Source organism: Dermacentor andersoni, chromosome 4, assembly GCF_023375885.2.
Source record: "Dermacentor andersoni chromosome 4, qqDerAnde1_hic_scaffold, whole genome shotgun sequence".
Taxonomy (NCBI): Eukaryota; Metazoa; Arthropoda; class Arachnida; order Ixodida; family Ixodidae; genus Dermacentor; species Dermacentor andersoni.
The window spans coordinates 164,105,938-164,123,726 of NC_092817.1; the positions used below are offsets into that span (position 1 = coordinate 164,105,938).

General features: G+C 44.3%; 1 protein-coding gene across 2 annotated transcripts in view; it reads right to left on the reverse strand.

The window, feature by feature from the left end:
• The window catches only part of LOC129386573 (uncharacterized), a 120,501-nt gene that overhangs the window by 48,415 nt on the left and 54,297 nt on the right, over positions 1–17,789 (reverse strand). The gene's annotated exons all lie outside the window — the stretch shown is intronic.

Sequence of the window (17,789 nt, forward strand, 5' to 3'; positions counted from 1 at the left end):
GTCCGTAGCCATGATACGCACACGACAAACTGCCTTAAAATATTTAGACTTGAGGGAAAGCTTCGGTAACAAACGATAGCACACCAATCAGCACTCGAATATAATTATAACCCTAATACTAATTGTAAATATTCATCTCATCTATGGGATCTAATGCGCGCGCTGTTGCTTTGTTCTGTGTGTAGTAGTTAAGAGAGCCAGTTTAAGGGCGGAGAAGAAGGGAGGGAAGGAAAGTCTCTGAAGCAAAATTACAGCGCCGTGGTTTTAAAGCGCATCCCGTGGTAGAGAAACGGAAGGCGATATAAGCGTGCGTGGCCATGATACGCACACGGCAAACTGCCTTAAAATATTTAGACTTGAGGGAAAGCTTCGTTAGCAAACGATAGCACGGCAATCAGCACTCGAATATAATTATAACCCTAATAATAATTGTAAATATTCATCTCATCAATGGGATCTAATGCGCGCGCTGTTGCTTTGTCTCTGCGTGTAGTAGTTGAGAGAGCCAGTTTAAGGGCGGAGAAGTGGGAAGGAAAGGATAGTCTCTGAAGCAAACTTGCAGCGTCGTGGTTTTAAAGCGCAGCCGTGGTAGAGAAACGGAAGGCGATATAAGCGTGCGTGGCCATGATACGCACACGACAAACTGCCTTAATATATTTAGACTTGAGGGAAAGTTTCGTTAGCAAACGATAGCACGGCAATCAGCACTCGAATATAATTATAACCCTAATAATAATTGTAAATATTCATCTAATCTATGGGATCTAATGCGCGCGCTGTTGCTTTGTCTCTGCGTGTAGTAGTTGAGAGAGCCAGTTTAAGGGCGGAGAAGTGGGAAGGAAAGGATAGTCTCTGAAACAAACTTGCCGCGTCGTGGTTTTAAAGCGCAACCGTGGTAGAGAAACGGAACGCGATATAAGCGTGCGTGGCCATGATATGCAAACGACAAACTGCCTTAAAATATTTAGACTTGAGGGAAAGTTTCGTTCACAAACTATAACACGGCAATCAGCACTCGAATACGACGAGAGAAATTACTGAGACGTGGAAAATTCCCATGAAAAAAATCTGGTTTGCGAGACAAATGCTTGTATGTATTGAACCTCTTAAAAGATGAGGGGGAAATATGCGCTCACCGAGAGGGCATCTTCAGCACGGGACCACCCCAAGGCACCTTACAGAGATGTGGAGAGCTTCGCGGCCGGAACGAAGCATCCCTTCTCCGCCGGCAAAGAGGGGGAAACGCGCTTTCCGATCGCTCAAGGTTGCGTGGACAACGCATAACTCTAGCGTCTAGGAAAAGCTTAACCAGGTGCGATGGCGGCACGCATAGCGTGGGAAGCTAGCCGCCAGAATAATTATACCAAGGACTGCTGCTGATGAGGGCGAAATACCTTCGTGTAATTATAATAACCCTAATAGGACTACTTTCGAAAAAAAAAAAGAAGGAAACGGCCCAGAGGGCTATACTACGAGAGCTATGACTGATAGTTTTCTATATATATATATATATATATATATATATATATATATATATATATATATATATTCATCTCATCTATGGGATCGCATGCGCGCGCTGTTGCTTTGTCTCTGCGTGTAGTATAGTTAAGAGAGCCAGTTTAAGGGCGGAGAAGAAGAAAGAAAAGAAAAGCAAAAACTGCAGCGCCGTGGTTTTAAAGCGCACCCGTGGTAGAGAAACGGAATGCGATATAAGCGTGCGTAGCCATGATACGCACACGACAAACTGCCTTAAAATATTTAGACTTGAGGGAAAGCTTCGGTAACAAACGATAGCACACCAATCAGCACTCGAATATAATTATAACCCTAATACTAATTGTAAATATTCATCTCATCTATGGGATCTAATGCGCGCGCTGTTGCTTTGTTCTGTGTGTAGTAGTTAAGAGAGCCAGTTTAAGGGCGGAGAAGAAGGGAGGGAAGGAAAGTCTCTGAAGCAAAATTACAGCGCCGTGGTTTTAAAGCGCATCCCGTGGTAGAGAAACGGAAGGCGATATAAGCGTGCGTGGCCATGATACGCACACGGCAAACTGCCTTAAAGTATTTAGACTTGAGGGAAAGCTTCGTTAGCAAACGATAGCACGGCAATCAGCACTCGAATATAATTATAACCCTAATAATAATTGTAAATATTCATCTCATCTATGGGATCTAATGCGCGCGCTGTTGCTTTGTCTCTGCGTGTAGTAGTTGAGAGAGCCAGTTTAAGGGCGGAGAAGTGGGAAGGAAAGGATAGTCTCTGAAGCAAACTTGCAGCGTCGTGGTTTTAAAGCGCAGCCGTGGTAGAGAAACGGAAGGCGATATAAGCGTGCGTGGCCATGATACGCACACGACAAACTGCCTTAAAATATTTAGACTTGAGGGAAAGTTTCGTTAGCAAACGATAGCACGGCAATCAGCACTCGAATATAATTATAATCCTAATAATAATTGTAAATATTCATCTAATCTATGGGATCTAATGCGCGCGCTGTTGCTTTGTCTCTGCGTGTAGTAGTTGAGAGAGCCAGTTTAAGGGCGGAGAAGTGGGAAGGAAAGGATAGTCTCTAAAACAAACTTGCCGCGTCGTGGTTTTAAAGCGCAACCGTGGTAGAGAAACGGAAGGCGATATAAGCGTGCGTGGCCATGATATGCAAACGACAAACTGCCTTAAAATATTTAGACTTGAGGGAAAGTTTCGTTCACAAACTATAACACGGCAATCAGCACTCGAATACGACGAGAGAAATTACTGAGACGTGGAAAATTCCCATGAAAAAAATCTGGTTTGCGAGACAAATGCTTGTATGTATTGAACCTCTTAAAAGATGAGGGGGAAATATGCGCTCACCGAGAGGGCATCTTCAGCACGGGACCACCCCAAGGCACCTTACAGAGATGTGGAGAGCTTCGCGGCCGGAACGAAGCATCCCTTCTCCGCCGGCCAAGAGGGGGAAACGCGCTTTCCGATCGCTCAAGGTTGCGAGGACAAAGCATAACTCTAGCGTCTAGGAAAAGCTTAACCAGGTGCGATGGCGGCACGCATAGCGTGGGAAGCTAGCCGCCAGAATAATTATACCAAGGACTGCTGCTGATGAGGGCGAAATACCTTCGTGTAATTATAATAACCTTAATAGGACTACTTTCGAAAAAAAAAAGAAGGAAACGGCCCAGAGGGCTATACTACGAGAGCTATGACTGATAGTTTTCTATATATATATATATATATATATATATATATATATATATATATATATATATTCATCTCATCTATGGGATCGCATGCGCGCGCTGTTGCTTTGTCTCTGCGTGTAGTATAGTTAAGAGAGCCAGTTTAAGGGCGGAGAAGAAGAAAGAAAAGAAAAGCACAAACTGCAGCGCCGTGGTTTTAAAGCGCACCCGTGGTAGAGAAACGGAATGCGATATAAGCGTGCGTAGCCATGATACGCACACGACAAACTGCCTTAAAATATTTAGACTTGAGGGAAAGCTTCGGTAACAAACGATAGCACACCAATCAGCACTCGAATATAATTATAACAATAATACTAATTGTAAATATTCATCTCATCTATGGGATCTAATGCGCGCGCTGTTGCTTTGTTCTGTGTGTAGTAGTTAAGAGAGCCAGTTTAAGGGCGGAGAAGAAGGGAGGGAAGGAAAGTCTCTGAAGCAAAATTACAGCGCCGTGGTTTTAAAGCGCATCCCGTGGTAGAGAAACGGAAGGCGATATAAGCGTGCGTGGCCATGATACGCACACGGCAGACTGCCTTAAAATATTTAGACTTGAGGGAAAGCTTCGTTAGCAAACGATAGCACGGCAATCAGCACTCGAATATAATTATAACCCTAATAATAATTGTAAATATTCATCTCATCTATGGGATCTAATGCGCGCGCTGTTGCTTTGTCTCTGCGTGTAGTAGTTGAGAGAGCCAGTTTAAGGGCGGAGAAGTGGGAAGGAAAGGATAGTCTCTGAAGCAAACTTGCAGCGTCGTGGTTTTAAAGCGCAGCCGTGGTAGAGAAACGGAAGGCGATATAAGCGTGCGTGGCCATGATACGCACACGACAAACTGCCGTAAAATATTTAGACTTGAGGGAAAGTTTCGTTAGCAAACGATAGCACGGCAATCAGCACTCGAATATAATTATAACCCTAATAATAATTGTAAATATTCATCTAATCTATGGGATCTAATGCGCGCGCTGTTGCTTTGTCTCTGCGTGTAGTAGTTGAGAGAGCCAGTTTAAGGGCGGAGAAGTGGGAAGGAAAGGATAGTCTCTGAAACAAACTTGCCGCGTCGTGGTTTTAAAGCGCAACCGTGGTAGAGAAACGGAAGGCGATATAAGCGTGCGTGGCCATGATATGCAAACGACAAACTGCCTTAAAATATTTAGACTTGAGGGAAAGTTTCGTTCACAAACTAAAACACGGCAATCAGCACTCGAATACGACGAGAGAAATTACTGAGACGTGGAAAATTCCCATGAAAAAAATCTGGTTTGCGAGACAAATGCTTGTATGTATTGAACCTCTTAAAAGATGAGGGGGAAATATGCGCTCACCGAGAGGGCATCTTCAGCACGGGACCACCCCAAGGCACCTTACAGAGATGTGGAGAGCTTCGCGGCCGGAACGAAGCATCCCTTCTCCGCCGGCCAAGAGGGGGAAACGCGCTTTCCGATCGCTCAAGGTTGCGAGGACAAAGCATAACTCTAGCGTCTAGGAAAAGCTTAACCAGGTGCGATGGCGGCACGCATAGCGTGGGAAGCTAGCCGCCAGAATAATTATACCAAGGACTGCTGCTGATGAGGGCGAAATACCTTCGTGTAATTATAATAACCTTAATAGGACTACTTTCGAAAAAAAAAAGAAGGAAACGGCCCAGAGGGCTATACTACGAGAGCTATGACTGATAGTTTTCTATATATATATATATATATATATATATATATATATATATATATATATATTCATCTCATCTATGGGATCGCATGCGCGCGCTGTTGCTTTGTCTCTGCGTGTAGTATAGTTAAGAGAGCCAGTTTAAGGGCGGAGAAGAAGAAAGAAAAGAAAAGCACAAACTGCAGCGCCGTGGTTTTAAAGCGCACCCGTGGTAGAGAAACGGAATGCGATATAAGCGTGCGTAGCCATGATACGCACACGACAAACTGCCTTAAAATATTTAGACTTGAGGGAAAGCTTCGGTAACAAACGATAGCACACCAATCAGCACTCGAATATAATTATAACCCTAATACTAATTGTAAATATTCATCTCATCTATGGGATCTAATGCGCGCGCTGTTGCTTTGTTCTGTGTGTAGTAGTTAAGAGAGCCAGTTTAAGGGCGGAGAAGAAGGGAGGGAAGGAAAGTCTCTGAAGCAAAATTACAGCGCCGTGGTTTTAAAGCGCATCCCGTGGTAGAGAAACGGAAGGCGATATAAGCGTGCGTGGCCATGATACGCACACGGCAGACTGCCTTAAAATATTTAGACTTGAGGGAAAGCTTCGTTAGCAAACGATAGCACGGCAATCAGCACTCGAATATAATTATAACCCTAATAATAATTGTAAATATTCATCTCATCTATGGGATCTAATGCGCGCGCTGTTGCTTTGTCTCTGCGTGTAGTAGTTGAGAGAGCCAGTTTAAGGGCGGAGAAGTGGGAAGGAAAGGATAGTCTCTGAAGCAAACTTGCAGCGTCGTGGTTTTAAAGCGCAGCCGTGGTAGAGAAACGGAAGGCGATATAAGCGTGCGTGGCCATGATACGCACACGACAAACTGCCGTAAAATATTTAGACTTGAGGGAAAGTTTCGTTAGCAAACGATAGCACGGCAATCAGCACTCGAATATAATTATAACCCTAATAATAATTGTAAATATTCATCTAATCTATGGGATCTAATGCGCGCGCTGTTGCTTTGTCTCTGCGTGTAGTAGTTGAGAGAGCCAGTTTAAGGGCGGAGAAGTGGGAAGGAAAGGATAGTCTCTGAAACAAACTTGCCGCGTCGTGGTTTTAAAGCGCAACCGTGGTAGAGAAACGGAAGGCGATATAAGCGTGCGTGGCCATGATATGCAAACGACAAACTGCCTTAAAATATTTAGACTTGAGGGAAAGTTTCGTTCACAAACTATAACACGGCAATCAGCACTCGAATACGACGAGAGAAATTACTGAGACGTGGAAAATTCCCATGAAAAAAATCTGGTTTGCGAGACAAATGCTTGTATGTATTGAACCTCTTAAAAGATGAGGGGGAAATATGCGCTCACCGAGAGGGCATCTTCAGCACGGGACCACCCCAAGGCACCTTACAGAGATGTGGAGAGCTTCGCGGCCGGAACGAAGCATCCCTTCTCCGCCGGCCAAGAGGGGGAAACGCGCTTTCCGATCGCTCAAGGTTGCGAGGACAAAGCATAACTCTAGCGTCTAGGAAAAGCTTAACCAGGTGCGATGGCGGCACGCATAGCGTGGGAAGCTAGCCGCCAGAATAATTATACCAAGGACTGCTGCTGATGAGGGCGAAATACCTTCGTGTAATTATAATAACCCTAATAGGACTACTTTCGAAAAAAAAAAGAAGGAAACGGCCCAGAGGGCTATACTACGAGAGCTATGACTGATAGTTTTCTATATATATATATATATATATATATATATATATATATATATATATTCATCTCATCTATGGGATCGCATGCGCGCGCTGTTGCTTTGTCTCTGCGTGTAGTATAGTTAAGAGAGCCAGTTTAAGGGCGGAGAAGAAGAAAGAAAAGAAAAGCAAAAACTGCAGCGCCGTGGTTTTAAAGCGCACCCGTGGTAGAGAAACGGAATGCGATATAAGCGTGCGTAGCCATGATACGCACACGACAAACTGCCTTAAAATATTTAGACTTGAGGGAAAGCTTCGGTAACAAACGATAGCACACCAATCAGCACCCGAATATAATTATAACCCTAATACTAATTGTAAATATTCATCTCATCTATGGGATCTAATGCGCGCGCTGTTGCTTTGTCTCTGCGTGTAGTAGTTGAGAGAGCCAGTTTAAGGGCGGAGAAGTGGGAAGGAAAGGATAGTCTCTGAAGCAAACTTGCAGCGTCGTGGTTTTAAAGCGCAGCCGTGGTAGAGAAACGGAAGGCGATATAAGCGTGCGTGGCCATGATACGCACACGACAAACTGCCTTAAAATATTTAGACTTGAGGGAAAGTTTCGTTAGCAAACGATAGCACGGCAATCAGCACTCGAATATAATTATAACCCTAATTATAATTGTAAATATTCATCGAATCTATGGGATCTAATGCGCGCGCTGTTGCTTTGTCTCTGCGTGTAGTAGTTGAGAGAGCCAGTTTAAGGGCGGAGAAGTGGGAAGGAAAGGATAGTCTCTGAAGCAAACTTGCAGCGTCGTGGTTTTAAAGCGCAGCCGTGGTAGAGAAACGGAAGGCGATATAAGCGTGCGTGGCCATGATACGCACACGACAAACTGCCTTAATATATTTAGACTTGAGGGAAAGTTTCGTTAGCAAACGATAGCACGGCAATCAGCACTCGAATATAATTATAACCCTAATAATAATTGTAAATATTCATCTAATCTATGGGATCTAATGCGCGCGCTGTTGCTTTGTCTCTGCGTGTAGTAGTTGAGAGAGCCAGTTTAAGGGCGGAGAAGTGGGAAGGAAAGGATAGTCTCTGAAACAAACTTGCCGCGTCGTGGTTTTAAAGCGCAACCGTGGTAGAGAAACGGAACGCGATATAAGCGTGCGTGGCCATGATATGCAAACGACAAACTGCCTTAAAATATTTAGACTTGAGGGAAAGTTTCGTTCACAAACTATAACACGGCAATCAGCACTCGAATACGACGAGAGAAATTACTGAGACGTGGAAAATTCCCATGAAAAAAATCTGGTTTGCGAGACAAATGCTTGTATGTATTGAACCTCTTAAAAGATGAGGGGGAAATATGCGCTCACCGAGAGGGCATCTTCAGCACGGGACCACCCCAAGGCACCTTACAGAGATGTGGAGAGCTTCGCGGCCGGAACGAAGCATCCCTTCTCCGCCGGCAAAGAGGGGGAAACGCGCTTTCCGATCGCTCAAGGTTGCGTGGACAACGCATAACTCTAGCGTCTAGGAAAAGCTTAACCAGGTGCGATGGCGGCACGCATAGCGTGGGAAGCTAGCCGCCAGAATAATTATACCAAGGACTGCTGCTGATGAGGGCGAAATACCTTCGTGTAATTATAATAACCCTAATAGGACTACTTTCGAAAAAAAAAAAGAAGGAAACGGCCCAGAGGGCTATACTACGAGAGCTATGACTGATAGTTTTCTATATATATATATATATATATATATATATATATATATATATATATATATATATATTCATCTCATCTATGGGATCGCATGCGCGCGCTGTTGCTTTGTCTCTGCGTGTAGTATAGTTAAGAGAGCCAGTTTAAGGGCGGAGAAGAAGAAAGAAAAGAAAAGCAAAAACTGCAGCGCCGTGGTTTTAAAGCGCACCCGTGGTAGAGAAACGGAATGCGATATAAGCGTGCGTAGCCATGATACGCACACGACAAACTGCCTTAAAATATTTAGACTTGAGGGAAAGCTTCGGTAACAAACGATAGCACACCAATCAGCACTCGAATATAATTATAACCCTAATACTAATTGTAAATATTCATCTCATCTATGGGATCTAATGCGCGCGCTGTTGCTTTGTTCTGTGTGTAGTAGTTAAGAGAGCCAGTTTAAGGGCAGAGAAGAAGGGAGGGAAGGAAAGTCTCTGAAGCAAAATTACAGCGCCGTGGTTTTAAAGCGCATCCCGTGGTAGAGAAACGGAAGGCGATATAAGCGTGCGTGGCCATGATACGCACACGGCAAACTGCCTTAAAATATTTAGACTTGAGGGAAAGCTTCGTTAGCAAACGATAGCACGGCAATCAGCACTCGAATATAATTATAACCCTAATAATAATTGTAAATATTCATCTCATCTATGGGATCTAATGCGCGCGCTGTTGCTTTGTCTCTGCGTGTAGTAGTTGAGAGAGCCAGTTTAAGGGCGGAGAAGTGGGAAGGAAAGGATAGTCTCTGAAGCAAACTTGCAGCGTCGTGGTTTTAAAGCGCAGCCGTGGTAGAGAAACGGAAGGCGATATAAGCGTGCGTGGCCATGATACGCACACGACAAACTGCCTTAAAATATTTAGACTTGAGGGAAAGTTTCGTTAGCAAACGATAGCACGGCAATCAGCACTCGAATATAATTATAATCCTAATAATAATTGTAAATATTCATCTAATCTATGGGATCTAATGCGCGCGCTGTTGCTTTGTCTCTGCGTGTAGTAGTTGAGAGAGCCAGTTTAAGGGCGGAGAAGTGGGAAGGAAAGGATAGTCTCTAAAACAAACTTGCCGCGTCGTGGTTTTAAAGCGCAACCGTGGTAGAGAAACGGAAGGCGATATAAGCGTGCGTGGCCATGATATGCAAACGACAAACTGCCTTAAAATATTTAGACTTGAGGGAAAGTTTCGTTCACAAACTATAACACGGCAATCAGCACTCGAATACGACGAGAGAAATTACTGAGACGTGGAAAATTCCCATGAAAAAAATCTGGTTTGCGAGACAAATGCTTGTATGTATTGAACCTCTTAAAAGATGAGGGGGAAATATGCGCTCACCGAGAGGGCATCTTCAGCACGGGACCACCCCAAGGCACCTTACAGAGATGTGGAGAGCTTCGCGGCCGGAACGAAGCATCCCTTCTCCGCCGGCCTAGAGGGGGAAACGCGCTTTCCGATCGCTCAAGGTTGCGAGGACAAAGCATAACTCTAGCGTCTAGGAAAAGCTTAACCAGGTGCGATGGCGGCACGCATAGCGTGGGAAGCTAGCCGCCAGAATAATTATACCAAGGACTGCTGCTGATGAGGGCGAAATACCTTCGTGTAATTATAATAACCTTAATAGGACTACTTTCGAAAAAAAAAAGAAGGAAACGGCCCAGAGGGCTATACTACGAGAGCTATGACTGATAGTTTTCTATATATATATATATATATATATATATATATATATATATATATATATATATATATATATATATATATATTCATCTCATCTATGGGATCGCATGCGCGCGCTGTTGCTTTGTCTCTGCGTGTAGTATAGTTAAGAGAGCCAGTTTAAGGGCGGAGAAGAAGAAAGAAAAGAAAAGCACAAACTGCAGCGCCGTGGTTTTAAAGCGCACCCGTGGTAGAGAAACGGAATGCGATATAAGCGTGCGTAGCCATGATACGCACACGACAAACTGCCTTAAAATATTTAGACTTGAGGGAAAGCTTCGGTAACAAACGATAGCACACCAATCAGCACTCGAATATAATTATAACCCTAATACTAATTGTAAATATTCATCTCATCTATGGGATCTAATGCGCGCGCTGTTGCTTTGTTCTGTGTGTAGTAGTTAAGAGAGCCAGTTTAAGGGCGGAGAAGAAGGGAGGGAAGGAAAGTCTCTGAAGCAAAATTACAGCGCCGTGGTTTTAAAGCGCATCCCGTGGTAGAGAAACGGAAGGCGATATAAGCGTGCGTGGCCATGATACGCACACGGCAGACTGCCTTAAAATATTTAGACTTGAGGGAAAGCTTCGTTAGCAAACGATAGCACGGCAATCAGCACTCGAATATAATTATAACCCTAATAATAATTGTAAATATTCATCTCATCTATGGGATCTAATGCGCGCGCTGTTGCTTTGTCTCTGCGTGTAGTAGTTGAGAGAGCCAGTTTAAGGGCGGAGAAGTGGGAAGGAAAGGATAGTCTCTGAAGCAAACTTGCAGCGTCGTGGTTTTAAAGCGCAGCCGTGGTAGAGAAACGGAAGGCGATATAAGCGTGCGTGGCCATGATACGCACACGACAAACTGCCGTAAAATATTTAGACTTGAGGGAAAGTTTCGTTAGCAAACGATAGCACGGCAATCAGCACTCGAATATAATTATAACCCTAATAATAATTGTAAATATTCATCTAATCTATGGGATCTAATGCGCGCGCTGTTGCTTTGTCTCTGCGTGTAGTAGTTGAGAGAGCCAGTTTAAGGGCGGAGAAGTGGGAAGGAAAGGATAGTCTCTGAAACAAACTTGCCGCGTCGTGGTTTTAAAGCGCAACCGTGGTAGAGAAACGGAAGGCGATATAAGCGTGCGTGGCCATGATATGCAAACGACAAACTGCCTTAAAATATTTAGACTTGAGGGAAAGTTTCGTTCACAAACTATAACACGGCAATCAGCACTCGAATACGACGAGAGAAATTACTGAGACGTGGAAAATTCCCATGAAAAAAATCTGGTTTGCGAGACAAATGCTTGTATGTATTGAACCTCTTAAAAGATGAGGGGGAAATATGCGCTCACCGAGAGGGCATCTTCAGCACGGGACCACCCCAAGGCACCTTACAGAGATGTGGAGAGCTTCGCGGCCGGAACGAAGCATCCCTTCTCCGCCGGCCAAGAGGGGGAAACGCGCTTTCCGATCGCTCAAGGTTGCGAGGACAAAGCATAACTCTAGCGTCTAGGAAAAGCTTAACCAGGTGCGATGGCGGCACGCATAGCGTGGGAAGCTAGCCGCCAGAATAATTATACCAAGGACTGCTGCTGATGAGGGCGAAATACCTTCGTGTAATTATAATAACCCTAATAGGACTACTTTCGAAAAAAAAAAGAAGGAAACGGCCCAGAGGGCTATACTACGAGAGCTATGACTGATAGTTTTCTATATATATATATATATATATATATATATATATATATATATATATATATATATTCATCTCATCTATGGGATCGCATGCGCGCGCTGTTGCTTTGTCTCTGCGTGTAGTATAGTTAAGAGAGCCAGTTTAAGGGCGGAGAAGAAGAAAGAAAAGAAAAGCAAAAACTGCAGCGCCGTGGTTTTAAAGCGCACCCGTGGTAGAGAAACGGAATGCGATATAAGCGTGCGTAGCCATGATACGCACACGACAAACTGCCTTAAAATATTTAGACTTGAGGGAAAGCTTCGGTAACAAACGATAGCACACCAATCAGCACTCGAATATAATTATAACCCTAATACTAATTGTAAATATTCATCTCATCTATGGGATCTAATGCGCGCGCTGTTGCTTTGTCTCTGCGTGTAGTAGTTGAGAGAGCCAGTTTAAGGGCGGAGAAGTGGGAAGGAAAGGATAGTCTCTGAAGCAAACTTGCAGCGTCGTGGTTTTAAAGCGCAGCCGTGGTAGAGAAACGGAAGGCGATATAAGCGTGCGTGGCCATGATACGCACACGACAAACTGCCTTAAAATATTTAGACTTGAGGGAAAGTTTCGTTAGCAAACGATAGCACGGCAATCAGCACTCGAATATAATTATAACCCTAATTATAATTGTAAATATTCATCTAATCTATGGGATCTAATGCGCGCGCTGTTGCTTTGTCTCTGCGTGTAGTAGTTGAGAGAGCCAGTTTAAGGGCGGAGAAGTGGGAAGGAAAGGATAGTCTCTGAAACAAACTTGCCGCGTCGTGGTTTTAAAGCGCAACCGTGGTAGAGAAAGGGAAGGCGATATAAGCGTGCGTGGCCATGATATGCAAACGACAAACTGCCTTAAAATATTTAGACTTGAGGGAAAGTTTCGTTCACAAACTATAACACGGCAATCAGCACTCGAATACGACGAGAGAAATTACTGAGACGTGGAAAATTCCCATGAAAAAAATCTGGTTTGCGAGACAAATGCTTGTATGTATTGAACCTCTTAAAAGATGAGGGGGAAATATGCGCTCACCGAGAGGGCATCTTCAGCACGGGACCACCCCAAGGCACCTTACAGAGATGTGGAGAGCTTCGCGGCCGGAACGAAGCATCCCTTCTCCGCCGGCCAAGAGGGGGAAACGCGCTTTCCGATCGCTCAAGGTTGCGCGGACAAAGCATAACTCTAGCGTCTAGGAAAAGCTTAACCAGGTGCGATGGCGGCACGCATAGCGTGGGAAGCTAGCCGCCAGAATAATTATACCAAGGACTCTGTTGATGAGGGCGAAATACCTTCGTGTAATTATAATAACCCTAATAGGACTACTTTCGAAAAAAAAAAGAAGGAAACGGCCCAGAGGGCTATACTACGAGAGCTATGACTGAGAGTTTTCTATATATATATATATATATATATATTCATCTCATCTATGGGATCGCATGCGCGCGCTGTTGCTTTGTCTCTGCGTGTAGTATAGTTAAGAGAGCCAGTTTAAGGGCGGAGAAGAAGAAAGAAAAGAAAAGCAAAAACTGCAGCGCCGTGGTTTTAAAGCGCACCCGTGGTAGAGAAACGGAATGCGATATAAGCGTGCGTAGCCATGATACGCACACGACAAACTGCCTTAAAATATTTAGACTTGAGGGAAAGCTTCGGTAACAAACGATAGCACACCAATCAGCACTCGAATATAATTATAACCCTAATACTAATTGTAAATATTCATCTCATCTATGGGATCTAATGCGCGCGCTGTTGCTTTGTCTCTGCGTGTAGTAGTTGAGAGAGCCAGTTTAAGGGCGGAGAAGTGGGAAGGAAAGGATAGTCTCTGAAGCAAACTTGCAGCGTCGTGGTTTTAAAGCGCAGCCGTGGTAGAGAAACGGAAGGCGATATAAGCGTGCGTGGCCATGATACGCACACGACAAACTGCCTTAAAATATTTAGACTTGAGGGAAAGTTTCGTTAGCAAACGATAGCACGGCAATCAGCACTCGAATATAATTATAACCCTAATAATAATTGTAAATATTCATCTAATCTATGGGATCTAATGCGCGCGCTGTTGCTTTGTCTCTGCGTGTAGTAGTTGAGAGAGCCAGTTTAAGGGCGGAGAAGTGGGAAGGAAAGGATAGTCTCTCAAACAAACTTGCCGCGTCGTGGTTTTAAAGCGCAACCGTGGTAGAGAAACGGAAGGCGATATAAGCGTGCGTGGCCATGATATGCAAACGACAAACTGCCTTAAAATATTTAGACTTGAGGGAAAGTTTCGTTCACAAACTATAACACGGCAATCAGCACTCGAATACGACGAGAGAAATTACTGAGACGTGGAAAATTCCCATGAAAAAAATCTGGTTTGCGAGACAAATGCTTGTATGTATTGAACCTCTTAAAAGATGAGGGGGAAATATGCGCTCACCGAGAGGGCATCTTCAGCACGGGACCACCCCAAGGCACCTTACAGAGATGTGGAGAGCTTCGCGGCCGGAACGAAGCATCCCTTCTCCGCCGGCCAAGAGGGGGAAACGCGCTTTCCGATCGCTCAAGGTTGCGCGGACAAAGCATAACTCTAGCGTCTAGGAAAAGCTTAACCAGGTGCGATGGCGGCACGCATAGCGTGGGAAGCTAGCCGCCAGAATAATTATACCAAGGACTGCTGTTGATGAGGGCGAAATACCTTCGTGTAATTATAATAACCCTAATAGGACTACTTTCGAAAAAAAAAAGAAGGAAACGGCCCAGAGGGCTATACTACGAGAGCTATGACTGATAGTTTTCTATATATATATATATATATATATATATTCATCTCATCTATGGGATCGCATGCGCGCGCTGTTGCTTTGTCTCTGCGTGTAGTATAGTTAAGAGAGCCAGTTTAAGGGCGGAGAAGAAGAAAGAAAAGAAAAGCAAAAACTGCAGCGCCGTGGTTTTAAAGCGCACCCGTGGTAGAGAAACGGAATGCGATATAAGCGTGCGTAGCCATGATACGCACACGACAAACTGCCTTAAAATATTTAGACTTGAGGGAAAGCTTCGGTAACAAACGATAGCACACCAATCAGCACTCGAATATAATTATAACCCTAATACTAATTGTAAATATTCATCTCATCTATGGGATCTAATGCGCGCGCTGTTGCTTTGTTCTGTGTGTAGTAGTTAAGAGAGCCAGTTTAAGGGCGGAAAAGAAGGGAGGGAAGGAAAGTCTCTGAAGCAAAATTACAGCGCCGTGGTTTTAAAGCGCATCCCGTGGTAGAGAAACGGAAGGCGATATAAGCGTGCGTGGCCATGATACGCACACGGCAAACTGCCTTAAAATATTTAGACTCGAGGGAAAGCTTCGTTAGCAAACGATAGCACGGCAATCAGCACTCGAATATAATTATAACCCTAATAATAATTGTAAATATTCATCTCATCTATGGGATCTAATGCGCGCGCTGTTGCTTTGTCTCTGCGTGTAGTAGTTGAGAGAGCCAGTTTAAGGGCGGAGAAGTGGGAAGGAAAGGATAGTCTCTGAAGCAAACTTGCAGCGTCGTGGTTTTAAAGCGCAGCCGTGGTAGAGAAACGGAAGGCGATATAAGCGTGCGTGGCCATGATACGCACACGACAAACTGCCTTAAAATATTTAGACTTGAGGGAAAGTTTCGTTAGCAAACGATAGCACGGCAATCAGCACTCGAATATAATTATAACCCTAATTATAATTGTAAATATTCATCTAATCTATGGGATCTAATGCGCGCGCTGTTGCTTTGTCTCTGCGTGTAGTAGTTGAGAGAGCCAGTTTAAGGGCGGAGAAGTGGGAAGGAAAGGATAGTCTCTGAAACAAACTTGCCGCGTCGTGGTTTTAAAGCGCAACCGTGGTAGAGAAACGGAGGGCGATATAAGCGTGCGTGGCCATGATATGCAAACGACAAACTGCCTTAAAATATTTAGACTTGAGGGAAAGTTTCGTTCACAAACTATAACACGGCAATCAGCACTCGAATACGACGAGAGAAATTACTGAGACGTGGAAAATTCCCATGAAAAAATCTGGTTTGCGAGACAAATGCTTGTATGTATTGAACCTCTTAAAAGATGAGGGGGAAATATGCGCTCACCGAGAGGGCATCATCAGCACGGGACCACCCCAAGGCGCCTTACAGAGATGTGGAGAGCTTCGCGGCCGGAACGAAGCATCCCTTCTCCGCCGGCCAAGAGGGGGAAACGCGCTTTCCGATCGCTCAAGGTTGCGAGGACAAAGCATAACTCTAGCGTCTAGGAAAAGCTTAACCAGGTGCGATGGCGGCACGCATAGCGTGGGAAGCTAGCCGCCAGAATAATTATACCAAGGACTGCTGCTGATGAGGGCGAAATACCTTCGTGTAATTATAATAACCCTAATAGGACTACTTTCGAAAAAAAAAAGAAGGAAACGGCCCAGAGGGCTATACTACGAGAGCTATGACTGATAGTTTTCTATATATATATATATATATATATATTCAGCTCATCTATGGGATCGCATGCGCGCGCTGTTGCTTTGTCTCTGCGTGTAGTATAGTTAAGAGAGCCAGTTTAAGGGCGGAGAAGAAGAAAGAAAAGAGAAGCAAAAACTGCAGCGCCGTGGTTTTAAAGCGCACCCGTGGTAGAGAAACGGAATGCGATATAAAGCGTGCGTAGCCATGATACGCACACGACAAACTGCCTTAAAATATTTAGACTTGAGGGAAAGCTTCGGTAACAAACGATAGCACACCAATCAGCACTCGAATATAATTATAACCCTAATACTAATTGTAAATATTCATCTCATCTATGGGATCTAATGCGCGCGCTGTTGCTTTGTTCTGTGTGTAGTAGTTAAGAGAGCCAGTTTAAGGGCGGAGAAGAAGAAAGAAAAGAAAAGCAAAAACTGCAGCGCCGTGGTTTTAAAGCGCACCCGTGGTAGAGAAACGGAATGCGATATAAAGCGTGCGTAGCCATGATACGCACACGACAAACTGCCTTAAAATATTTAGACTTGAGGGAAAGTTTCGTTCACAAACTATAACACGGCAATCAGCACTCGAATACGACGAGAGAAATTACTGAGACGTGGAAAATTCCCATGAAAAAAATCTGGTTTGCGAGACAAATGCTTGTATGTATTGAACCTCTTAAAAGATGAGGGGGAAATATGCGCTCACCGAGAGGGCATCTTCAGCACGGGACCACCCCAAGGCACCTTACAGAGATGTGGAGAGCTTCGCGGCCGGAACGAAGCATCCCTTCTCCGCCGGCCAAGAGGGGGAAACGCGCTTTCCGATCGCTCAAGGTTGCGAGGACAAAGCATAACTCTAGCGTCTAGGAAAAGCTTAACCAGGTGCGATGGCGGCACGCATAGCGTGGGAAGCTAGCCGCCAGAATAATTATACCAAGGACTGCTGCTGATGAGGGCGAAATACCTTCGTGTAATTATAATAACCCTAATAGGACTACTTTCGAAAAAAAAAGAAGGAAACGGCCCAGAGGGCTACACTGTAAAATAATTTACACCCCTAAGGGTTTTTTTGAGTGTCTATAACTAACCCCCTAGCACCCTAGAATAAGGTGGGTTTTATAGGCAATTACACCCTTATGATGGTTATTCTATATTCCAATAACACCCTATCCCTTGAGGGTGTTTTGAACAAAATATTACCCTTCGACCCATGGGGTGTAAGGGTGTGATCAGGGATATATTACCCCTTCACCTATCGGGTGTAATAAGCAATATAAGAGCCCTTGCTAAAAGGGTGTTGAAGTACGGCATGTTGAAGCGGGTACACATGCACTTCATTGTATGTTTCGTAAGTCTAAAGTCAGGCTAGCACACAGAAATCTTATGTACGGTGTGCATACAATAGGTAATGTGTTTCCAAACGCATGGCATAGCAACTTTGAGAGAATACACAATCACATGTGAGTGTTCTGCGCGAAATGGTCCCATTTACCACAGATACA